The sequence below is a fragment of the Haliotis asinina genome, chromosome 11 (genome assembly GCF_037392515.1).
Source record: "Haliotis asinina isolate JCU_RB_2024 chromosome 11, JCU_Hal_asi_v2, whole genome shotgun sequence".
NCBI classification, from domain to species: domain Eukaryota; kingdom Metazoa; phylum Mollusca; class Gastropoda; order Lepetellida; family Haliotidae; genus Haliotis; species Haliotis asinina.
In genome coordinates this window covers 10,962,202-10,979,501 of record NC_090290.1, presented here as the reverse complement: position 1 = coordinate 10,979,501, position 17,300 = coordinate 10,962,202, and the positions used below count along the sequence as shown (strand labels likewise).

General features: G+C 42.5%; 30 non-coding genes across 30 annotated transcripts; 13 read left to right on the top strand and 17 right to left on the bottom strand.

The window, feature by feature from the left end:
* The first annotated feature begins 407 nt into the window (after nucleotides 1–407).
* On the top strand, nucleotides 408–480 carry Trnar-acg (transfer RNA arginine (anticodon ACG)). Its single transcript has one exon. It is a non-coding gene; the product is annotated as a tRNA-Arg (tRNA).
* A 185-nt stretch (nucleotides 481–665) lies between these two features.
* On the bottom strand, nucleotides 666–748 carry Trnal-uaa (transfer RNA leucine (anticodon UAA)). The gene has a single exon. It is a non-coding gene; the product is annotated as a tRNA-Leu (tRNA).
* Nucleotides 749–1,423: 675 nt separating this feature from the next.
* Nucleotides 1,424–1,496, top strand: Trnar-acg (transfer RNA arginine (anticodon ACG)). The gene has a single exon. It is a non-coding gene; the product is annotated as a tRNA-Arg (tRNA).
* A 185-nt stretch (nucleotides 1,497–1,681) lies between these two features.
* Trnal-uaa (transfer RNA leucine (anticodon UAA)) lies at nucleotides 1,682–1,764 on the bottom strand. Its single transcript has one exon. It is a non-coding gene; the product is annotated as a tRNA-Leu (tRNA).
* A 675-nt stretch (nucleotides 1,765–2,439) lies between these two features.
* Nucleotides 2,440–2,512, top strand: Trnar-acg (transfer RNA arginine (anticodon ACG)). Its single transcript has one exon. It is a non-coding gene; the product is annotated as a tRNA-Arg (tRNA).
* Nucleotides 2,513–2,697: 185 nt separating this feature from the next.
* On the bottom strand, nucleotides 2,698–2,780 carry Trnal-uaa (transfer RNA leucine (anticodon UAA)). Its single transcript has one exon. It is a non-coding gene; the product is annotated as a tRNA-Leu (tRNA).
* A 675-nt stretch (nucleotides 2,781–3,455) lies between these two features.
* Nucleotides 3,456–3,528, top strand: Trnar-acg (transfer RNA arginine (anticodon ACG)). Its single transcript has one exon. It is a non-coding gene; the product is annotated as a tRNA-Arg (tRNA).
* Nucleotides 3,529–3,713: 185 nt separating this feature from the next.
* Nucleotides 3,714–3,796, bottom strand: Trnal-uaa (transfer RNA leucine (anticodon UAA)). Its single transcript has one exon. It is a non-coding gene; the product is annotated as a tRNA-Leu (tRNA).
* Nucleotides 3,797–4,471: 675 nt separating this feature from the next.
* Nucleotides 4,472–4,544, top strand: Trnar-acg (transfer RNA arginine (anticodon ACG)). The gene has a single exon. It is a non-coding gene; the product is annotated as a tRNA-Arg (tRNA).
* Nucleotides 4,545–4,729: 185 nt separating this feature from the next.
* Nucleotides 4,730–4,812, bottom strand: Trnal-uaa (transfer RNA leucine (anticodon UAA)). The gene has a single exon. It is a non-coding gene; the product is annotated as a tRNA-Leu (tRNA).
* An 871-nt stretch (nucleotides 4,813–5,683) lies between these two features.
* Nucleotides 5,684–5,766, bottom strand: Trnal-uaa (transfer RNA leucine (anticodon UAA)). The gene has a single exon. It is a non-coding gene; the product is annotated as a tRNA-Leu (tRNA).
* A 675-nt stretch (nucleotides 5,767–6,441) lies between these two features.
* Nucleotides 6,442–6,514, top strand: Trnar-acg (transfer RNA arginine (anticodon ACG)). The gene has a single exon. It is a non-coding gene; the product is annotated as a tRNA-Arg (tRNA).
* A 185-nt stretch (nucleotides 6,515–6,699) lies between these two features.
* Trnal-uaa (transfer RNA leucine (anticodon UAA)) lies at nucleotides 6,700–6,782 on the bottom strand. The gene has a single exon. It is a non-coding gene; the product is annotated as a tRNA-Leu (tRNA).
* Nucleotides 6,783–7,653: 871 nt separating this feature from the next.
* Nucleotides 7,654–7,736, bottom strand: Trnal-uaa (transfer RNA leucine (anticodon UAA)). Its single transcript has one exon. It is a non-coding gene; the product is annotated as a tRNA-Leu (tRNA).
* Nucleotides 7,737–8,669: 933 nt separating this feature from the next.
* Nucleotides 8,670–8,752, bottom strand: Trnal-uaa (transfer RNA leucine (anticodon UAA)). The gene has a single exon. It is a non-coding gene; the product is annotated as a tRNA-Leu (tRNA).
* A 675-nt stretch (nucleotides 8,753–9,427) lies between these two features.
* Trnar-acg (transfer RNA arginine (anticodon ACG)) lies at nucleotides 9,428–9,500 on the top strand. The gene has a single exon. It is a non-coding gene; the product is annotated as a tRNA-Arg (tRNA).
* Nucleotides 9,501–9,685: 185 nt separating this feature from the next.
* On the bottom strand, nucleotides 9,686–9,773 carry Trnal-uaa (transfer RNA leucine (anticodon UAA)). The gene has a single exon. It is a non-coding gene; the product is annotated as a tRNA-Leu (tRNA).
* Nucleotides 9,774–10,448: 675 nt separating this feature from the next.
* Trnar-acg (transfer RNA arginine (anticodon ACG)) lies at nucleotides 10,449–10,521 on the top strand. Its single transcript has one exon. It is a non-coding gene; the product is annotated as a tRNA-Arg (tRNA).
* A 185-nt stretch (nucleotides 10,522–10,706) lies between these two features.
* Nucleotides 10,707–10,789, bottom strand: Trnal-uaa (transfer RNA leucine (anticodon UAA)). Its single transcript has one exon. It is a non-coding gene; the product is annotated as a tRNA-Leu (tRNA).
* A 933-nt stretch (nucleotides 10,790–11,722) lies between these two features.
* On the bottom strand, nucleotides 11,723–11,810 carry Trnal-uaa (transfer RNA leucine (anticodon UAA)). Its single transcript has one exon. It is a non-coding gene; the product is annotated as a tRNA-Leu (tRNA).
* A 675-nt stretch (nucleotides 11,811–12,485) lies between these two features.
* Nucleotides 12,486–12,558, top strand: Trnar-acg (transfer RNA arginine (anticodon ACG)). Its single transcript has one exon. It is a non-coding gene; the product is annotated as a tRNA-Arg (tRNA).
* A 185-nt stretch (nucleotides 12,559–12,743) lies between these two features.
* Trnal-uaa (transfer RNA leucine (anticodon UAA)) lies at nucleotides 12,744–12,826 on the bottom strand. The gene has a single exon. It is a non-coding gene; the product is annotated as a tRNA-Leu (tRNA).
* Nucleotides 12,827–13,501: 675 nt separating this feature from the next.
* Trnar-acg (transfer RNA arginine (anticodon ACG)) lies at nucleotides 13,502–13,574 on the top strand. Its single transcript has one exon. It is a non-coding gene; the product is annotated as a tRNA-Arg (tRNA).
* Nucleotides 13,575–13,759: 185 nt separating this feature from the next.
* On the bottom strand, nucleotides 13,760–13,842 carry Trnal-uaa (transfer RNA leucine (anticodon UAA)). The gene has a single exon. It is a non-coding gene; the product is annotated as a tRNA-Leu (tRNA).
* Nucleotides 13,843–14,517: 675 nt separating this feature from the next.
* On the top strand, nucleotides 14,518–14,590 carry Trnar-acg (transfer RNA arginine (anticodon ACG)). Its single transcript has one exon. It is a non-coding gene; the product is annotated as a tRNA-Arg (tRNA).
* Nucleotides 14,591–14,775: 185 nt separating this feature from the next.
* On the bottom strand, nucleotides 14,776–14,858 carry Trnal-uaa (transfer RNA leucine (anticodon UAA)). Its single transcript has one exon. It is a non-coding gene; the product is annotated as a tRNA-Leu (tRNA).
* A 675-nt stretch (nucleotides 14,859–15,533) lies between these two features.
* Trnar-acg (transfer RNA arginine (anticodon ACG)) lies at nucleotides 15,534–15,606 on the top strand. The gene has a single exon. It is a non-coding gene; the product is annotated as a tRNA-Arg (tRNA).
* Nucleotides 15,607–15,791: 185 nt separating this feature from the next.
* Nucleotides 15,792–15,874, bottom strand: Trnal-uaa (transfer RNA leucine (anticodon UAA)). Its single transcript has one exon. It is a non-coding gene; the product is annotated as a tRNA-Leu (tRNA).
* Nucleotides 15,875–16,549: 675 nt separating this feature from the next.
* Nucleotides 16,550–16,622, top strand: Trnar-acg (transfer RNA arginine (anticodon ACG)). The gene has a single exon. It is a non-coding gene; the product is annotated as a tRNA-Arg (tRNA).
* A 185-nt stretch (nucleotides 16,623–16,807) lies between these two features.
* On the bottom strand, nucleotides 16,808–16,890 carry Trnal-caa (transfer RNA leucine (anticodon CAA)). The gene has a single exon. It is a non-coding gene; the product is annotated as a tRNA-Leu (tRNA).
* Between the last annotated feature and the right edge of the window lie 410 nt (nucleotides 16,891–17,300).

The following is a 17,300-nucleotide window of genomic DNA, read 5'->3' as shown; positions in this document are numbered from 1 at the left end:
TTCTAAGCTTATTTTGAATTTTATAATAATCAGCTTTTGCTTCCCTGTTTTTCTTAGATGCATAAAATCTGGAAAATGTTTTAAATTTGTATTTTAAGTTATCCCACCATATCAATGGATCCGTTTTAAGTAAAGGGCACTGTTTTGCCTCCTCTATTAATGCAATAATTCGTAAGTAGAATGTGAAATCTTCCATACCCCAGGACCTCTTTCTACTGAAGAAAAGTCCAATCTGAGGGCTAGTATACTGTGATCGATCACAGAGGAATATCTAATGTAACTATTTACAGCACTTGTAATGAGATCTCTTGAAACAATTATCAGATCAATTCTAGATTGTTTCATACTTAATAACACAGATTGTATTCTGGTAAATTCTTTTTTGTATTGTAGCCTGGGCTTTCAGTGGGCGTGTGGCGCAACGGATAACGCGTCTGACTACGGATCAGAAGATTCCAGGTTCGAATCCTGGCACGCTCGGAATATTCTTTTTGACATTTTGGTTTTGAAAATAAGTAAAATACTAAGGATATAACGAGGACGATTTTGACAATAGCAGTGTCCGATTTTTTCTCCATTACAAATTGTAAAGTGGATCATTTCAATGAGAAAAAGAGGTGAAGTGAACATTTCCGCTCAATAATCACACCTAAAAATAGTGAGGTTAGCACGGGTGGGGTTCGAACCCACGCGGACATACGTCCATTGGATCTTAAGTCCAACGCCTTAACCACTCGGCCACCGTGCTCATGCCTTACAAAGTGGAAAGGTAGAGCTGAGTGTCGGGTAATTGCAATTGCCTAGATATACGCCCTTCAGCCAAAACTATGTCAGTCTTAACATGTAACTTACACATTTCCAAGCCATTTCTCCAAGTACCATGTTGTCCTCGATCTCCTTTGTACCCTACTCTGACTGCAACCTAGAACCACACTTTGTGCTACTGACAGCTGCTCGTATAAAATAGTATATTTGTAAGCCAACTGTTAGCATTCTTGATATGTGCATGTTCAACTTCAAGTGCCCTGCCTTACGTTTGGAGCAAGTGGCTGTCGTTTTCTTTTCTTAGATTCCTTTGGAATCCTCCCATCCTTGGTCCTGTAATGTGCTTCTTTGCTGTAGAGTGGCTTTGTTCATAACGTTTGTAATGTGACGGCAGTTCCTTGGTAAATAAGAAGTCCCAGTGATAAAGCAAAGAGCCGTTTGACAAGCCATAAGACGTCCAACTACTTAAGACGATTCCAAGGTGGAATCCTGTCACACTCAAAGCAGTCTTTTGTTTGTTTTGTCATGGAATGTCATCGTCTAGATGAAATGACTTTTGTCAATGCAAACATGTTTGGGCAACATTTAGCACTTGCAGCCGTGCAACAATGAAAGGAAATGAGAGATCAGACATTGTATTGTAGCCTGGGCTTTCAGTGGGCGTGTGGCGCAACGGATAACGCGTCTGACTACGGATCAGAAGATTCCAGGTTCGAATCCTGGCACGCTCGGAATATTCTTTTTGACATTTTGGTTTTGAAAATAAGTAAAATACTAAGGAGATAACGAGGACGATTTTGACAATAGCAGTGTCCGATTTTTTCTCCATTACAAATTGTAAAGTGGATCATTTCAATGAGAAAAAGAGGTGAAGTGAACATTTCCGCTCAATAATCACACCTAAAAATAGTGAGGTTAGCACGGGTGGGGTTCGAACCCACGCGGACATACGTCCATTGGATCTTAAGTCCAACGCCTTAACCACTCGGCCACCGTGCTCATGCCTTACAAAGTGGAAAGGTAGAGCTGAGTGTCGGGTAATTGCAAATGCCTAGATATACGCCCTTCAGCCAAAACTATGTCAGTCTTAACATGTAACTTACACATTTCCAAGCCATTTCTCCAAGTACCATGTTGTCCTCGATCTCCTTTGTACCCTACTCTGACTGCAACCTAGAACCACACTTTGTGCTACTGACAGCTGCTCGTATAAAATAGTATATTTGTAAGCCAACTGTTAGCATTCTTGATATGTGCATGTTCAACTTCAAGTGCCCTGCCTTACGTTTGGAGCAAGTGGCTGTCGTTTTCTTCTCTTAGATTCCTTTGGAATCCTCCCATCCTTGGTCCTGTAATGTGCTTCTTTGCTGTAGAGTGGCTTTGTTCATAACGTTTGTAATGTGACGGCAGTTCCTTGGTAAATAAGAAGTCCCAGTGATAAAGCAAAGAGCCGTTTGACAAGCCATAAGACGTCCAACTACTTAAGACGATTCCAAGGTGGAATCCTGTCACACTCAAAGCAGTCTTTTGTTTGTTTTGTCATGGAATGTCATCGTCTAGATGAAATGACTTTTGTCAATGCAAACATGTTTGGGCAACATTTAGCACTTGCAGCCGTGCAACAATGAAAGGAAATGAGAGATCAGACATTGTATTGTAGCCTGGGCTTTCAGTGGGCGTGTGGCGCAACGGATAACGCGTCTGACTACGGATCAGAAGATTCCAGGTTCGAATCCTGGCACGCTCGGAATATTCTTTTTGACATTTTGGTTTTGAAAATAAGTAAAATACTAAGGAGATAACGAGGACGATTTTGACAATAGCAGTGTCCGATTTTTTCTCCATTACAAATTGTAAAGTGGATCATTTCAATGAGAAAAAGAGGTGAAGTGAACATTTCCGCTCAATAATCACACCTAAAAATAGTGAGGTTAGCACGGGTGGGGTTCGAACCCACGCGGACATACGTCCATTGGATCTTAAGTCCAACGCCTTAACCACTCGGCCACCGTGCTCATGCCTTACAAAGTGGAAAGGTAGAGCTGAGTGTCGGGTAATTGCAAATGCCTAGATATACGCCCTTCAGCCAAAACTATGTCAGTCTTAACATGTAACTTACACATTTCCAAGCCATTTCTCCAAGTACCATGTTGTCCTCGATCTCCTTTGTACCCTACTCTGACTGCAACCTAGAACCACACTTTGTGCTACTGACAGCTGCTCGTATAAAATACTATATTTGTAAGCCAACTGTTAGCATTCTTGATATGTGCATGTTCAACTTCAAGTGCCCTGCCTTACGTTTGGAGCAAGTGGCTGTCGTTTTCTTCTCTTAGATTCCTTTGGAATCCTCCCATCCTTGGTCCTGTAATGTGCTTCTTTGCTGTAGAGTGGCTTTGTTCATAACGTTTGTAATGTGACGGCAGTTCCTTGGTAAATAAGAAGTCCCAGTGATAAAGCAAAGAGCCGTTTGACAAGCCATAAGACGTCCAACTACTTAAGACGATTCCAAGGTGGAATCCTGTCACACTCAAAGCAGTCTTTTGTTTGTTTTGTCATGGAATGTCATCGTCTAGATGAAATGACTTTTGTCAATGCAAACATGTTTGGGCAACATTTAGCACTTGCAGCCGTGCAACAATGAAAGGAAATGAGAGATCAGACATTGTATTGTAGCCTGGGCTTTCAGTGGGCGTGTGGCGCAACGGATAACGCGTCTGACTACGGATCAGAAGATTCCAGGTTCGAATCCTGGCACGCTCGGAATATTCTTTTTGACATTTTGGTTTTGAAAATAAGTAAAATACTAAGGAGATAACGAGGACGATTTTGACAATAGCAGTGTCCGATTTTTTCTCCATTACAAATTGTAAAGTGGATCATTTCAATGAGAAAAAGAGGTGAAGTGAACATTTCCGCTCAATAATCACACCTAAAAATAGTGAGGTTAGCACGGGTGGGGTTCGAACCCACGCGGACATACGTCCATTGGATCTTAAGTCCAACGCCTTAACCACTCGGCCACCGTGCTCATGCCTTACAAAGTGGAAAGGTAGAGCTGAGTGTCGGGTAATTGCAAATGCCTAGATATACGCCCTTCAGCCAAAACTATGTCAGTCTTAACATGTAACTTACACATTTCCAAGCCATTTCTCCAAGTACCATGTTGTCCTCGATCTCCTTTGTACCCTACTCTGACTGCAACCTAGAACCACACTTTGTGCTACTGACAGCTGCTCGTATAAAATACTATATTTGTAAGCCAACTGTTAGCATTCTTGATATGTGCATGTTCAACTTCAAGTGCCCTGCCTTACGTTTGGAGCAAGTGGCTGTCGTTTTCTTCTCTTAGATTCCTTTGGAATCCTCCCATCCTTGGTCCTGTAATGTGCTTCTTTGCTGTAGAGTGGCTTTGTTCATAACGTTTGTAATGTGACGGCAGTTCCTTGGTAAATAAGAAGTCCCAGTGATAAAGCAAAGAGCCGTTTGACAAGCCATAAGACGTCCAACTACTTAAGACGATTCCAAGGTGGAATCCTGTCACACTCAAAGCAGTCTTTTGTTTGTTTTGTCATGGAATGTCATCGTCTAGATGAAATGACTTTTGTCAATGCAAACATGTTTGGGCAACATTTAGCACTTGCAGCCGTGCAACAATGAAAGGAAATGAGAGATCAGACATTGTATTGTAGCCTGGGCTTTCAGTGGGCGTGTGGCGCAACGGATAACGCGTCTGACTACGGATCAGAAGATTCCAGGTTCGAATCCTGGCACGCTCGGAATATTCTTTTTGACATTTTGGTTTTGAAAATAAGTAAAATACTAAGGAGATAACGAGGACGATTTTGACAATAGCAGTGTCCGATTTTTTCTCCATTACAAATTGTAAAGTGGATCATTTCAATGAGAAAAAGAGGTGAAGTGAACATTTCCGCTCAATAATCACACCTAAAAATAGTGAGGTTAGCACGGGTGGGGTTCGAACCCACGCGGACATACGTCCATTGGATCTTAAGTCCAACGCCTTAACCACTCGGCCACCGTGCTCATGCCTTACAAAGTGGAAAGGTAGAGCTGAGTGTCGGGTAATTGCAAATGCCTAGATATACGCCCTTCAGCCAAAACTATGTCAGTCTTAACATGTAACTTACACATTTCCAAGCCATTTCTCCAAGTACCATGTTGTCCTCGATCTCCTTTGTACCCTACTCTGACTGCAACCTAGAACCACACTTTGTGCTACTGACAGCTGCTCGTATAAAATAGTATATTTGTAAGCCAACTGTTAGCATTCTTGATATGTGCATGTTCAACTTCAAGTGCCCTGCCTTACGTTTGGAGCAAGTGGCTGTCGTTTTCTTTTCTTAGATTCCTTTGGAATCCTCCCATCCTTGGTCCTGTAATGTGCTTCTTTGCTGTAGAGTGGCTTTGTTCATAACGTTTGTTATGTGACGGCAGTTCCTTGGTAAATAAGAAGTCCCAGTGATAAAGCAAAGAGCCGTTTGACAAGCCATAAGACGTCCAACTACTTAAGACGATTCCAAGGTGGAATCCTGTCACACTCAAAGCAGTCTTTTGTTTGTTTTGTCATGGAATGTCATCGTCTAGATGAAATGACGTCGGTCAATGCAAACATTGTATTGTAGCCTGGGCTTTCAGTGGGCGTGTGGCGCAACGGATAACGCGTCTGACTACGGATCAGAAGATTCCAGGTTCGAATCCTATTACGCTCGGAATATTCTTTTTGACATTTTGGTTTTGAAAATAAGTAAAATACTAAGGATATAACGAGGACGATTTTGACAATAGCAGTGTCCGATTTTTTCTCCATTACAAATTGTAAAGTGGATCATTTCAATGAGAAAAAGAGGTGAAGTGAACATTTCCGCTCAATAATCACACCTAAAAATAGTGAGGTTAGCACGGGTGGGGTTCGAACCCACGCGGACATACGTCCATTGGATCTTAAGTCCAACGCCTTAACCACTCGGCCACCGTGCTCATGCCTTACAAAGTGGAAAGGTAGAGCTGAGTGTCGGGTAATTGCAAATGCCTAGATATACGCCCTTCAGCCAAAACTATGTCAGTCTTAACATGTAACTTACACATTTCCAAGCCATTTCTCCAAGTACCATGTTGTCCTCGATCTCCTTTGTACCCTACTCTGACTGCAACCTAGAACCACACTTTGTGCTACTGACAGCTGCTCGTATAAAATACTATATTTGTAAGCCAACTGTTAGCATTCTTGATATGTGCATGTTCAACTTCAAGTGCCCTGCCTTACGTTTGGAGCAAGTGGCTGTCGTTTTCTTCTCTTAGATTCCTTTGGAATCCTCCCATCCTTGGTCCTGTAATGTGCTTCTTTGCTGTAGAGTGGCTTTGTTCATAACGTTTGTAATGTGACGGCAGTTCCTTGGTAAATAAGAAGTCCCAGTGATAAAGCAAAGAGCCGTTTGACAAGCCATAAGACGTCCAACTACTTAAGACGATTCCAAGGTGGAATCCTGTCACACTCAAAGCAGTCTTTTGTTTGTTTTGTCATGGAATGTCATCGTCTAGATGAAATGACTTTTGTCAATGCAAACATGTTTGGGCAACATTTAGCACTTGCAGCCGTGCAACAATGAAAGGAAATGAGAGATCAGACATTGTATTGTAGCCTGGGCTTTCAGTGGGCGTGTGGCGCAACGGATAACGCGTCTGACTACGGATCAGAAGATTCCAGGTTCGAATCCTGGCACGCTCGGAATATTCTTTTTGACATTTTGGTTTTGAAAATAAGTAAAATACTAAGGAGATAACGAGGACGATTTTGACAATAGCAGTGTCCGATTTTTTCTCCATTACAAATTGTAAAGTGGATCATTTCAATGAGAAAAAGAGGTGAAGTGAACATTTCCGCTCAATAATCACACCTAAAAATAGTGAGGTTAGCACGGGTGGGGTTCGAACCCACGCGGACATACGTCCATTGGATCTTAAGTCCAACGCCTTAACCACTCGGCCACCGTGCTCATGCCTTACAAAGTGGAAAGGTAGAGCTGAGTGTCGGGTAATTGCAAATGCCTAGATATACGCCCTTCAGCCAAAACTATGTCAGTCTTAACATGTAACTTACACATTTCCAAGCCATTTCTCCAAGTACCATGTTGTCCTCGATCTCCTTTGTACCCTACTCTGACTGCAACCTAGAACCACACTTTGTGCTACTGACAGCTGCTCGTATAAAATACTATATTTGTAAGCCAACTGTTAGCATTCTTGATATGTGCATGTTCAACTTCAAGTGCCCTGCCTTACGTTTGGAGCAAGTGGCTGTCGTTTTCTTTTCTTAGATTCCTTTGGAATCCTCCCATCCTTGGTCCTGTAATGTGCTTCTTTGCTGTAGAGTGGCTTTGTTCATAACGTTTGTTATGTGACGGCAGTTCCTTGGTAAATAAGAAGTCCCAGTGATAAAGCAAAGAGCCGTTTGACAAGCCATAAGACGTCCAACTACTTAAGACGATTCCAAGGTGGAATCCTGTCACACTCAAAGCAGTCTTTTGTTTGTTTTGTCATGGAATGTCATCGTCTAGATGAAATGACGTCGGTCAATGCAAACATTGTATTGTAGCCTGGGCTTTCAGTGGGCGTGTGGCGCAACGGATAACGCGTCTGACTACGGATCAGAAGATTCCAGGTTCGAATCCTATTACGCTCGGAATATTCTTTTTGACATTTTGGTTTTGAAAATAAGTAAAATACTAAGGATATAACGAGGACGATTTTGACAATAGCAGTGTCCGATTTTTTCTCCATTACAAATTGTAAAGTGGATCATTTCAATGAGAAAAAGAGGTGAAGTGAACATTTCCGCTCAATAATCACACCTAAAAATAGTGAGGTTAGCACGGGTGGGGTTCGAACCCACGCGGACATACGTCCATTGGATCTTAAGTCCAACGCCTTAACCACTCGGCCACCGTGCTCATGCCTTACAAAGTGGAAAGGTAGAGCTGAGTGTCGGGTAATTGCAAATGCCTAGATATACGCCCTTCAGCCAAAACTATGTCAGTCTTAACATGTAACTTACACATTTCCAAGCCATTTCTCCAAGTACCATGTTGTCCTCGATCTCCTTTGTACCCTACTCTGACTGCAACCTAGAACCACACTTTGTGCTACTGACAGCTGCTCGTATAAAATACTATATTTGTAAGCCAACTGTTAGCATTCTTGATATGTGCATGTTCAACTTCAAGTGCCCTGCCTTACGTTTGGAGCAAGTGGCTGTCGTTTTCTTTTCTTAGATTCCTTTGGAATCCTCCCATCCTTGGTCCTGTAATGTGCTTCTTTGCTGTAGAGTGGCTTTGTTCATAACGTTTGTAATGTGACGGCAGTTCCTTGGTAAATAAGAAGTCCCAGTGATAAAGCAAAGAGCCGTTTGACAAGCCATAAGACGTCCAACTACTTAAGACGATTCCAAGGTGGAATCCTGTCACACTCAAAGCAGTCTTTTGTTTGTTTTGTCATGGAATGTCATCGTCTAGATGAAATGACTTTTGTCAATGCAAACATGTTTGGGCAACATTTAGCACTTGCAGCCGTGCAACAATGAAAGGAAATGAGAGATCAGACATTGTATTGTAGCCTGGGCTTTCAGTGGGCGTGTGGCGCAACGGATAACGCGTCTGACTACGGATCAGAAGATTCCAGGTTCGAATCCTATTACGCTCGGAATATTCTTTTTGACATTTTGGTTTTGAAAATAAGTAAAATACTAAGGATATAACGAGGACAATTTTGACAATAGCAGTGTCCGATTTTTTCTCCATTACAAATTGTAAAGTGGATCATTTCAATGAGAAAAAGAGGTGAAGTGAACATTTCCGCTCAATAATCACACCTAAAAATAGTGAGGTTAGCACGGGTGGGGTTCGAACCCACGCGGACATACGTCCATTGGATCTTAAGTCCAACGCCTTAACCACTCGGCCACCGTGCTCATGCCTTACAAAGTGGAAAGGTAGAGCTGAGTGTCGGGTAATTGCAAATGCCTAGATATACGCCCTTCAGCCAAAACTATGTCAGTCTTAACATGTAACTTACACATTTCCAAGCCATTTCTCCAAGTACCATGTTGTCCTCGATCTCCTTTGTACCCTACTCTGACTGCAACCTAGAACCACACTTTGTGCTACTGACAGCTGCTCGTATAAAATACTATATTTGTAAGCCAACTGTTAGCATTCTTGATATGTGCATGTTCAACTTCAAGTGCCCTGCCTTACGTTTGGAGCAAGTGGCTGTCGTTTTCTTTTCTTAGATTCCTTTGGAATCCTCCCATCCTTGGTCCTGTAATGTGCTTCTTTGCTGTAGAGTGGCTTTGTTCATAACGTTTGTAATGTGACGGCAGTTCCTTGGTAAATAAGAAGTCCCAGTGATAAAGCAAAGAGCCGTTTGACAAGCCATAAGACGTCCAACTACTTAAGACGATTCCAAGGTGGAATCCTGTCACACTCAAAGCAGTCTTTTGTTTGTTTTGTCATGGAATGTCATCGTCTAGATGAAATGACGTCGGTCAATGCAAACATGTTTGGGCAACATTTAGCACTTGCAGCCGTGCAACAATGAAAGGAAATGAGAGATCAGACATTGTATTGTAGCCTGGGCTTTCAGTGGGCGTGTGGCGCAACGGATAACGCGTCTGACTACGGATCAGAAGATTCCAGGTTCGAATCCTGGCACGCTCGGAATATTCTTTTTGACATTTTGGTTTTGAAAATAGGTAAAGTACTAAGGATATAACAAGGACGATTTTGACAATAGCAGTGTCCGATTTTTTCTCCATTACAAATTGTAAAGTGGATCATTTCAATGAGAAAAAGAGGTGAAGTGAACATTTCCGCTCAATAATCACACCTAAAAATAGTGAGGTTAGCACGGGTGGGGTTCGAACCCACGCGGACATGCGATACGTCCATTGGATCTTAAGTCCAACGCCTTAACCACTCGGCCACCGTGCTCATGCCTTACAAAGTGGAAAGGTAGAGCTGAGTGTCGGGTAATTGCAATTGCCTAGATATACGCCCTTCAGCCAAAACTATGTCAGTCTTAACATGTAACTTACACATTTCCAAGCCATTTCTCCAAGTACCATGTTGTCCTCGATCTCCTTTGTACCCTACTCTGACTGCAACCTAGAACCACACTTTGTGCTACTGACAGCTGCTCGTATAAAATAGTATATTTGTAAGCCAACTGTTAGCATTCTTGATATGTGCATGTTCAACTTCAAGTGCCCTGCCTTACGTTTGGAGCAAGTGGCTGTCGTTTTCTTTTCTTAGATTCCTTTGGAATCCTCCCATTCTTGGTCCTGCAATGTGCTTCTTTGCTGTAGAGTGGCTTTGTTCATAACGTTTGTAATGTGACGGCAGTTCCTTGGTAAATAAGAAGTCCCAGTGATAAAGCAAAGAGCCGTTTGACAAGCCATAAGACGTCCAACTACTTAAGACGATTCCAAGGTGGAATCCTGTCACACTCAAAGCAGTCTTTTGTTTGTTTTGTCATGGAATGTCATCGTCTAGATGAAATGACGTCGGTCAATGCAAACATGTTTGGGCAACATTTAGCACTTGCAGCCGTGCAACAATGAAAGGAAATGAGAGATCAGACATTGTATTGTAGCCTGGGCTTTCAGTGGGCGTGTGGCGCAACGGATAACGCGTCTGACTACGGATCAGAAGATTCCAGATTCGAATCCTGGCACGCTCGGAATATTCTTTTTGACATTTTGGTTTTGAAAATAAGTAAAATACTAAGGATATAACGAGGACGATTTTGACAATAGCAGTGTCCGATTTTTTCTCCATTACAAATTGTAAAGTGGATCATTTCAATGAGAAAAAGAGGTGAAGTGAACATTTCCGCTCAATAATCACACCTAAAAATAGTGAGGTTAGCACGGGTGGGGTTCGAACCCACGCGGACATACGTCCATTGGATCTTAAGTCCAACGCCTTAACCACTCGGCCACCGTGCTCATGCCTTACAAAGTGGAAAGGTAGAGCTGAGTGTCGGGTAATTGCAAATGCCTAGATATACGCCCTTCAGCCAAAACTATGTCAGTCTTAACATGTAACTTACACATTTCCAAGCCATTTCTCCAAGTACCATGTTGTCCTCGATCTCCTTTGTACCCTACTCTGACTGCAACCTAGAACCACACTTTGTGCTACTGACAGCTGCTCGTATAAAATACTATATTTGTAAGCCAACTGTTAGCATTCTTGATATGTGCATGTTCAACTTCAAGTGCCCTGCCTTACGTTTGGAGCAAGTGGCTGTCGTTTTCTTTTCTTAGATTCCTTTGGAATCCTCCCATCCTTGGTCCTGTAATGTGCTTCTTTGCTGTAGAGTGGCTTTGTTCATAACGTTTGTTATGTGACGGCAGTTCCTTGGTAAATAAGAAGTCCCAGTGATAAAGCAAAGAGCCGTTTGACAAGCCATAAGACGTCCAACTACTTAAGACGATTCCAAGGTGGAATCCTGTCACACTCAAAGCAGTCTTTTGTTTGTTTTGTCATGGAATGTCATCGTCTAGATGAAATGACTTTTGTCAATGCAAACATGTTTGGGCAACATTTAGCACTTGCAGCCGTGCAACAATGAAAGGAAATGAGAGATCAGACATTGTATTGTAGCCTGGGCTTTCAGTGGGCGTGTGGCGCAACGGATAACGCGTCTGACTACGGATCAGAAGATTCCAGGTTCGAATCCTATTACGCTCGGAATATTCTTTTTGACATTTTGGTTTTGAAAATAAGTAAAATACTAAGGATATAACGAGGACAATTTTGACAATAGCAGTGTCCGATTTTTTCTCCATTACAAATTGTAAAGTGGATCATTTCAATGAGAAAAAGAGGTGAAGTGAACATTTCCGCTCAATAATCACACCTAAAAATAGTGAGGTTAGCACGGGTGGGGTTCGAACCCACGCGGACATGCGATACGTCCATTGGATCTTAAGTCCAACGCCTTAACCACTCGGCCACCGTGCTCATGCCTTACAAAGTGGAAAGGTAGAGCTGAGTGTCGGGTAATTGCAATTGCCTAGATATACGCCCTTCAGCCAAAACTATGTCAGTCTTAACATGTAACTTACACATTTCCAAGCCATTTCTCCAAGTACCATGTTGTCCTCGATCTCCTTTGTACCCTACTCTGACTGCAACCTAGAACCACACTTTGTGCTACTGACAGCTGCTCGTATAAAATAGTATATTTGTAAGCCAACTGTTAGCATTCTTGATATGTGCATGTTCAACTTCAAGTGCCCTGCCTTACGTTTGGAGCAAGTGGCTGTCGTTTTCTTTTCTTAGATTCCTTTGGAATCCTCCCATTCTTGGTCCTGCAATGTGCTTCTTTGCTGTAGAGTGGCTTTGTTCATAACGTTTGTAATGTGACGGCAGTTCCTTGGTAAATAAGAAGTCCCAGTGATAAAGCAAAGAGCCGTTTGACAAGCCATAAGACGTCCAACTACTTAAGACGATTCCAAGGTGGAATCCTGTCACACTCAAAGCAGTCTTTTGTTTGTTTTGTCATGGAATGTCATCGTGTAGATGAAATGACGTCGGTCAATGCAAACATGTTTGGGCAACATTTAGCACTTGCAGCCGTGCAACAATGAAAGGAAATGAGAGATCAGACATTGTATTGTAGCCTGGGCTTTCAGTGGGCGTGTGGCGCAACGGATAACGCGTCTGACTACGGATCAGAAGATTCCAGATTCGAATCCTGGCACGCTCGGAATATTCTTTTTGACATTTTGGTTTTGAAAATAAGTAAAATACTAAGGAGATAACGAGGACGATTTTGACAATAGCAGTGTCCGATTTTTTCTCCATTACAAATTGTAAAGTGGATCATTTCAATGAGAAAAAGAGGTGAAGTGAACATTTCCGCTCAATAATCACACCTAAAAATAGTGAGGTTAGCACGGGTGGGGTTCGAACCCACGCGGACATACGTCCATTGGATCTTAAGTCCACCACCTTAACCACTCGGCCACCGTGCTCATGCCTTACAAAGTGGAAAGGTAGAGCTGAGTGTCGGGTAATTGCAAATGCCTAGATATACGCCCTTCAGCCAAAACTATGTCAGTCTTAACATGTAACTTACACATTTCCAAGCCATTTCTCCAAGTACCATGTTGTCCTCGATCTCCTTTGTACCCTACTCTGACTGCAACCTAGAACCACACTTTGTGCTACTGACAGCTGTTCGTATAAAATACTATATTTGTAAGCCAACTGTTAGCATTCTTGATATGTGCATGTTCAACTTCAAGTGCCCTGCCTTACGTTTGGAGCAAGTGGCTGTCGTTTTCTTCTCTTAGATTCCTTTGGAATCCTCCCATCCTTGGTCCTGTAATGTGCTTCTTTGCTGTAGAGTGGCTTTGTTCATAACGTTTGTAATGTGACGGCAGTTCCTTGGTAAATAAGAAGTCCCAGTGATAAAGCAAAGAGCCGTTTGACAAGCCATAAGACGTCCAACTACTTAAGACGATTCCAAGGTGGAATCCTGTCACACTCAAAGCAGTCTTTTGTTTGTTTTGTCATGGAATGTCATCGTCTAGATGAAATGACGTCGGTCAATGCAAACATGTTTGGGCAACATTTAGCACTTGCAGCCGTGCAACAATGAAAGGAAATGAGAGATCAGACATTGTATTGTAGCCTGGGCTTTCAGTGGGCGTGTGGCGCAACGGATAACGCGTCTGACTACGGATCAGAAGATTCCAGATTCGAATCCTGGCACGCTCGGAATATTCTTTTTGACATTTTGGTTTTGAAAATAAGTAAAATACTAAGGATATAACGAGGACGATTTTGACAATAGCAGTGTCCGATTTTTTCTCCATTACAAATTGTAAAGTGGATCATTTCAATGAGAAAAAGAGGTGAAGTGAACATTTCCGCTCAATAATCACACCTAAAAATAGTGAGGTTAGCACGGGTGGGGTTCGAACCCACGCGGACATACGTCCATTGGATCTTAAGTCCACCACCTTAACCACTCGGCCACCGTGCTCATGCCTTACAAAGTGGAAAGGTAGAGCTGAGTGTCGGGTAATTGCAAATGCCTAGATATACGCCCTTCAGCCAAAACTATGTCAGTCTTAACATGTAACTTACACATTTCCAAGCCATTTCTCCAAGTACCATGTTGTCCTCGATCTCCTTTGTACCCTACTCTGACTGCAACCTAGAACCACACTTTGTGCTACTGACAGCTGTTCGTATAAAATACTATATTTGTAAGCCAACTGTTAGCATTCTTGATATGTGCATGTTCAACTTCAAGTGCCCTGCCTTACGTTTGGAGCAAGTGGCTGTCGTTTTCTTCTCTTAGATTCCTTTGGAATCCTCCCATCCTTGGTCCTGTAATGTGCTTCTTTGCTGTAGAGTGGCTTTGTTCATAACGTTTGTAATGTGACGGCAGTTCCTTGGTAAATAAGAAGTCCCAGTGATAAAGCAAAGAGCCGTTTGACAAGCCATAAGACGTCCAACTACTTAAGACGATTCCAAGGTGGAATCCTGTCACACTCAAAGCAGTCTTTTGTTTGTTTTGTCATGGAATGTCATCGTCTGGATGAAATGACGTCGGTCAATGCAAACATGTTTGGGCAACATTTAGCACTTGCAGCCGTGCAACAATGAAAGGAAATGAGAGATCAGACATTGTATTGTAGCCTGGGCTTTCAGTGGGCGTGTGGCGCAACGGATAACGCGTCTGACTACGGATCAGAAGATTCCAGGTTCGAATCCTGGCACGCTCGGAATATTCTTTTTGACATTTTGGTTTTGAAAATAAGTAAAATACTAAGGATATAACGAGGACGATTTTGACAATAGCAGTGTCCGATTTTTTCTCCATTACAAATTGTAAAGTGGATCATTTCAATGAGAAAAAGAGGTGAAGTGAACATTTCCGCTCAATAATCACACCTAAAAATAGTGAGGTTAGCACGGGTTGGGTTCGAACCCACGCGGACATACGTCCATTGGATCTTAAGTCCAACGCCTTAACCACTCGGCCACCGTGCTCATGCCTTACAAAGTGGAAAGGTAGAGCTGAGTGTCGGGTAATTGCAAATGCCTAGATATACGCCCTTCAGCCAAAACTATGTCAGTCTTAACATGTAACTTACACATTTCCAAGCCATTTCTCCAAGTACCATGTTGTCCTCGATCTCCTTTGTACCCTACTCTGACTGCAACCTAGAACCACACTTTGTGCTACTGACAGCTGCTCGTATAAAATACTATATTTGTAAGCCAACTGTTAGCATTCTTGATATGTGCATGTTCAACTTCAAGTGCCCTGCCTTACGTTTGGAGCAAGTGGCTGTCGTTTTCTTTTCTTAGATTCCTTTGGAATCCTCCCATCCTTGGTCCTGTAATGTGCTTCTTTGCTGTAGAGTGGCTTTGTTCATAACGTTTGTAATGTGACGGCAGTTCCTTGGTAAATAAGAAGTCCCAGTGATAAAGCAAAGAGCCGTTTGACAAGCCATAAGACGTCCAACTACTTAAGACGATTCCAAGGTGGAATCCTGTCACACTCAAAGCAGTCTTTTGTTTGTTTTGTCATGGAATGTCATCGTCTAGATGAAATGACTTTTGTCAATGCAAACATGTTTGGACACCATTTAGCACTTGCAGCCGTGCAACAATGAAAGGAAATGAGAGATCAGACATTGTATTGTAGCCTGGGCTTTCAGTGGGCGTGTGGCGCAACGGATAACGCGTCTGACTACGGATCAGAAGATTCCAGGTTCGAATCCTGGCACGCTCGGAATATTCTTTTTGACATTTTGGTTTTGAAAATAAGTAAAATACTAAGGAGATAACGAGGACGATTTTGACAATAGCAGTGTCCGATTTTTTCTCCATTACAAATTGTAAAGTGGATCATTTCAATGAGAAAAAGAGGTGAAGTGAACATTTCCGCTCAATAATCACACCTAAAAATAGTGAGGTTAGCACGGGTGGGGTTCGAACCCACGCGGACATACGTCCATTGGTTCTTAAGTCCAACACCTTAACCACTCGGCCACCGTGCTCATGCCTTACAAAGTGGAAAGGTAGAGCTGAGTGTCGGGTAATTGCAAATGCCTAGATATACGCCCTTCAGCCAAAACTATGTCAGTCTTAACATGTAACTTACACATTTCCAAGCCATTTCTCCAAGTACCATGTTGTCCTCGATCTCCTTTGTACCCTACTCTGACTGCAACCTAGAACCACACTTTGTGCTACTGACAGCTGCTCGTATAAAATAGTATATTTGTAAGCCAACTGTTAGCATTCTTCATATGTGCATGTTCAACTTCAAGTGCCCTGCCTTACGTTTGGAGCAAGTGGCTGTCGTTTTCTTTTCTTAGATTCCTTTGGAATCCTCCCATCCTTGGTCCTGTAATGTGCTTCTTTGCTGTAGAGTGGCTTTGTTCATAACGTTTGTAATGTGACGGCAGTTCCTTGGTAAATAAGAAGTCCCAGTGATAAAGCAAAGAGCCGTTTGACAAGCCATAAGACGTCCAACTACTTAAGACGATTCCAAGGTGGAATCCTGTCACACTCAAAGCAGTCTTTTGTTTGTTTTGTCATGGAATGTCATCGTCTAGATGAAATGACGTCGGTCAATGCAAACATGTTTGGGCAACATTTAGCACTTGCAGCCGTGCAACAATGAAAGGAAATGAGAGATCAGACATTGTATTGTAGCCTGGGCTTTCAGTGGGCGTGTGGCGCAACGGATAACGCGTCTGACTACGGATCAGAAGATTCCAGGTTCGAATCCTGGCACGCTCGGAATATTCTTTTTGACATTTTGGTTTTGAAAATAAGTAAAATACTAAGGATATAACGAGGACGATTTTGACAATAGCAGTGTCCGATTTTTTCTCCATTACAAATTGTAAAGTGGATCATTTCAATGAGAAAAAGAGGTGAAGTGAACATTTCCGCTCAATAATCACACCTAAAAATAGTGAGGTTAGCACGGGTGGGGTTCGAACCCACGCAGACATACGTCCATTGGTTCTTGGGTCCAACACCTTAACCACTCGGCCACCGTGCTCATGCCTTACAAAGTGGAAAGGTAGAGCTGAGTGTCGGGTAATTGCAAATGCCTAGATATACGCCCTTCAGCCAAAACTATGTCAGTCTTAACATGTAACTTACACATTTCCAAGCCATTTCTCCAAGTACCATGTTGTCCTCGATCTCCTTTGTACCCTACTCTGACTGCAACCTAGAACCACACTTTGTGCTACTGACAGCTGCTCGTATAAAATAGTATATTTGTAAGCCAACTGTTAGCATTCTTGATATGTGCATGTTCAACTTCAAGTGCCCTGCCTTACGTTTGGAGCAAGTGGCTGTCGTTTTCTTTTCTTAGATTCCTTTGGAATCCTCCCATCCTTGGTCCTGTAATGTGCTTCTTTGCTGTAGAGTGGATTTGTTCATAACGTTTGTTATGTGACGGCA